Genomic DNA, 5098 nt, shown 5'->3' on the forward strand with positions numbered 1-5098 from the left:
AGGTGCCAGAACTGAGTTCCTGAAGATTCTGGCTGGGGAAAAAAGCCCTGCTTCTAGAGATTTTTATGATTAGGTTAGTTCTGAATTTCTAAGATTTAGTAATTTGTGGTATTGCAGCAAAGATGGGAATGTGTGGTGCTCCAGGTGTTGTTAGACTACAACCTCATCCCCGACCATTAGCCATGTTGGGGCAAAGGAAAGGGCAAGCATCTAACAGCTGTATTGATAACAGTGGCACGATGGGTCATTTATTGTCTTTCCAGATGATTATTTCACTGAGTAGGTAAAACACAATTATAGTTGTGTACAGAAATTATCCAAATGTAGTGTGTGGATGTAAAACATCTGGTGTGTGGGGGGTAGATCCACATGTATTTAAATCAAGTCCATTTTGGGGGAGAACAAGAGAATAGTATTTTGCAAGCACTCAAAGAGCTGTTTGCATTTGTACAGATAGTTTCCAACCATTTATCTTCTAGTTTGGTGCAACTGACGAAGAATAATCAAATTCTTGCTCCTGGAGGCTACAGTTCCCCAACAGACAACTTTAGCTTCCTCCAATAATCTCCCCTTAAGTAGAAGTTGTACTTCATAGGACAATAGTTTATATAAGGCACAATTTTGAGTGGGAGGCTGAGTGTTCCTTCTCAGATAGGAAAGAGAAGCTGCTTTCACTGCACTGTGCAACTGATGATACACTGCCTATGAAAAAAATAGCTCTTAAAGATGATTATATGAGCTCATAGAATAGAGCCACATACTGAATTTAATACAATTATCACTGGACAAGTGCAAAGCATACAGTTGTAGAGATTATGGGCTAAAGCAAATCCGTCTTTAAGATGGAGAGTAAGGGAGCTCTGGAGGGTCAGTATAGCTAGTGTAGGCAGGATGCAGCTTCTTTCAGAGAATTGAGGGCTGTTTGAAAGAAGGGTCGCTGTTAGTGATGTATGGATATATTCCATACATATTTAAATCTGGCAGATACAATTTTGAACTATTTCAAAAACCTGCAAACTTTTTTTAACCAGCGACAACAACCAAGACAAAATGAATGCATGTGGGAATACAGTATCTCTCAAATAACTTTCAACTCTCTTCTAAGTCTCCAGTTTAAGTCACTTTCACATGTCAAGCAATACAGCTGAAATGCCATCTCCCTTAACACTCCCTTAACTACATTTTTGTTCTTTTACAACATTATTCAGAACAGATGATCACAGCCAATGAGCATCGTGCCTGGAAGGTCAACTGAGGGCGTGGGGAGTCTTCAGAGCTTCCCCAAAATCCTTCACCATAGAGATTTGGTGCAGATCTAGGAGAAGGCAGTTCCACTGTAGTGGACCCACCATGGAGAAGTATCTCTCCCTTGTGGCCACCGACCTTACCAACCTAACAGATGAGCAACTAGGAGAGCCCACATGAAGAGTACATTCATGTTATCAATGTTTGTGTTTTTATATTGTAAATTGCTCTGTGATCCTCGGATGAAGGGTGGTATAGAAAACAAACAAATTATATTATTTTACACTGCAAACACATAGAGATGGATGTTCTCTAGCTTTTCATAATCCCTGTGACCAAATATTTTGCTTTTAGATATCTGGGTATATTTCTGGTTCTATCACAACTGGCAACACACATTATATAGAAAGCAATTATCTCTACTTTTAAAATTTATTCCATTTGATAAAAGAAATAGCATGTCGTTTCTCCTATGCAGCGATGAATGGTTCTGTGTGTATACAGCTAAGGAATTATTTTCCAAGCTGTAAAACTTTCCACATTCAGAGTTGCTTGCTTACAAGGCTTTCTGACAGATTGTGGAGTTCACATCTTGGTAATGTTTGCTTTTTTGCCTACCAACTTTAGAGATTATCACAAAACCTGCAGGCTAGTCAACACTGTTACACGTTAATGCGTTTTTATAAAAGAGCAATATCTTCAAAAATAAATACAAATGTTAGTGACAGTCATTCATACATTCGTTCACTCACTCACTCACTAGAGCTGCATAATATTACTGAAACTTTTTAAAAAAAGATCAGCACAATGTGTCTTAATGTGCTTAGTTTTTAGTAACAGTTGATATGGAAAATTTTGAAGATGAAAATAAAATGATGGACCTCAAGAGATTGAGATAAGGACATGGGTAGACATGCCATATTGAGCTTGTCCTTAGATTGCCTCTTCAGATCACAGTGTTTTGAAAACATTCTGGGGCTAGTTTAGAGAGGTTCTGATTGCACAGTGATAAAACAGAGATCAGTTCAAGGGCTTTACTGATGGGTTCATTCTACATATCTACAGACGGCACCATTAGCAACACCACCCCCTACACAATTCAAATGGCTGACACATGACCACATAAAATGCAACAGATGTTTAGATATAAGCCATATAGACAGGGCTGGATTTAGGCTTCATGAGGCCCTAAGCTACTGAAGGTAATGGGGCCCTTTATATGTCCAGCTGTCCTATGTCAACAACAATTTGTTGCTGTTTTTTGTGTTGAATATATGCCATGCAACCAGTCCACGCAGAATGTCGGCGCCCTATATATAGAAATGAGCAAACCAGTGATATTTTAGGGAGCGGGCTATCAGGCGGGGCCCATTACTTAACATCATAGGAGCCTACACAACACAAAAACCTGTTGCTGTATATAGGTTTTTACTTTATTTGTTTTTTATCTTATATTTTGGAGATGTACATCCAGGTTTTTTTCCCCTTTAGATGAGTGTGAATTTTGAAGGACAGCTGCATTCTGGTTCACACACGTTTTTGGAAAATGAGTATTTCCACCATAGCACCCCCAGCCACATTCCTAACTGAGGCCTTGGCAGGGAGGGGCTTTAATCCTTTATTCCCTGCTGTTGGCCAGATCCAGACAGGAGTTCTTGCACCTGTAATTTGAATTGGGGGGGGGAGAGCTCCCACTGCTGGTAAGCAGCAGGGGAGTATAATTCTCAAGGTGTGCTTTGGAGCTTTCCACGGGCATCTGGTTTCCCACTGTGACACTGGACTAGACAGTCCTTTGGTTCGACTCTGCAGTGCTCTTCTTGTGTTCTTTAACTCTGGGGAGTCTCAGCCAGTCAGATAATCCAGCTCTTTGACTCTGTATATAGCAATGTTTCTTATGTTCCTAATGCTCACACTACATGTATTTGTATGAGTGCATCTGTGAAAAGGAAGTTCAGTCACAATTAGGGATGGGAAGAAATTTGTTTGGTTTGCATTTCAATGCTACCTTTAAAATGTGCACTTTCCAAACCAATACACAAAGTAAACTTCAGATCTCTGTCAAAATTTACACTTCTCTGAACTTTGCAATGCAGTTCCTCAACCAAGGAATGCAACACGCACACGCACACACCAATTAGACTGCTGAAATGAAGAAAACTTGGGTAGACATCAAACCTTTTGTGAAGGACTGAGAGCTCAGTTAACAAAAACAAATTATTGTGCTGAGAAGCACTCATAAGTCCCCTTTTCCCTAATTCTAAATGCCCCTTTTTCTAAGCTCCTATTTTGCACTTGTCTCCTTGACCACCTGAAAGTTTTAGGGAGGAAAGCAAAACAGATTCTACAAGCTTGAAGTCTGCCCACTAGGGTTGCCAGACTCAAGAGAGGACAGGACTTCTGTGCCTTTAATTGCCCTACTCTCTTTTAAGTCTGGAAACCTTAAAGAGAAACCAGCAGACCCTTTGCTTGAAAATTAAACAAAGGGTCTGCTGGTTTCTCTTTAAGGTTTCCAGACTCAAAAGAGAGCAGGGCAATTAAAGGCATAGAAGTCCTGTCCTCTATTGAGTCTCGCAACCTTACTGCCCACCCCTCATATAAATTGTAGATAGGGAGTTCTTCATGAAATCTAACTACTTAAATTTATGACGCTCTCTATTCCTCACTTTCCTTTCCAACATGTCTCTCAGGCTTACCGTATTTAATGCACACCTTGAATGTAATGTGCACCATTTTCTGCCAAATTACGTCATGAAAATTAGGGGACACATTAGATTTGATGGCGCCAGCAAATCCTTTTTTGGTTTCAAGGTTTAGAAAATTGAGGTGTACATTAGATTTGATTGTGCATTAGATTCCTGTAAATACAGTACTTAAAAAACAACAACTGCTGTTGCTATTAATATGAATGCCACAGATCCTTTTAGAGAAAAGAATTTAGAAAAAAGTAAAGAACGAGAAAGGCTTCCAAGCATTTACACCAAAAACCATAGTATTTTCCTGAGAGTCAGAAAAAGCTGTCAGCCTTTCTTTCTTAGCTGTTGGATGAAGAAGCCAAACATATCAACTGAAACAGAAAGAGATTATGGGAGCTGTGACTAAGATGCACTGGTTAAGATGCTATTTATCTCGGTTAAAGACCTAACCTTTATTAATTTCTGTTGAGTCACTGATATTTTATGTAAAGGACTCACATTTTAAGATACTAAGGCTGCAACTGTATACACCTGTGAGTGAGCCCCATTTAACTCAGTTGAGGTTACTTATGAGTAGACATGCATGGGATTAGCTAGCAATATAACAGAAATACTCAGTTAATATTTCATTATAGTTCTAAATAGGCATGTCAAAGCACAAAAAGTACCAATTCTAGAGTGAGGGAATGACCCTAAAACTTATTTAAATAAAAATTAACGAACTCTGATAATTGCTTCATTTTGGTTTTTATCCTAACCTTCCTCCAAAATAAGTCTAGTTCAGCAAAGAACAAAACTATAAAATACATTTTTTTTAAAAAAATCCTTTAAAAAAAAAAGAACCAAAGAGCTAACATTTACAGTTGGCAGAAACAAAGTTGTTCTGTCTCACCAACAGCATCGCCAGCAGCCAAAAACCAACTAAATCACAGACCTAATAGAACAGACTTGCTTAAAAAAAAAAACCTAGCTAATTACAGAAATGCACATGTAAATCCACATCACTTTAATAGATTATTAACTATAGTTCTATGAAGTCTCATAAACATAATATTTCCCCTGGTATTATTACTTAAAGCAACCGAGTGCGGCATTATCTTTCACTTATTGGAAGTGAGTTTCCTCAGAGACTTGTGTCAGCCTTAAAATTCGTTACTCAC

General features: G+C 38.6%; 1 protein-coding gene across 23 annotated transcripts in view; it reads right to left on the reverse strand.

Moving 5' to 3' along the window:
* ZBTB20 (zinc finger and BTB domain containing 20) overlaps positions 1 to 5098 on the reverse strand; it is a 496349-nt gene that overhangs the window by 274118 nt on the left and 217133 nt on the right. The window lies entirely within an intron of this gene.

Source organism: Zootoca vivipara, chromosome 4 (assembly GCF_963506605.1).
Source record: "Zootoca vivipara chromosome 4, rZooViv1.1, whole genome shotgun sequence".
NCBI classification, from domain to species: Eukaryota; Metazoa; Chordata; class Lepidosauria; order Squamata; family Lacertidae; genus Zootoca; species Zootoca vivipara.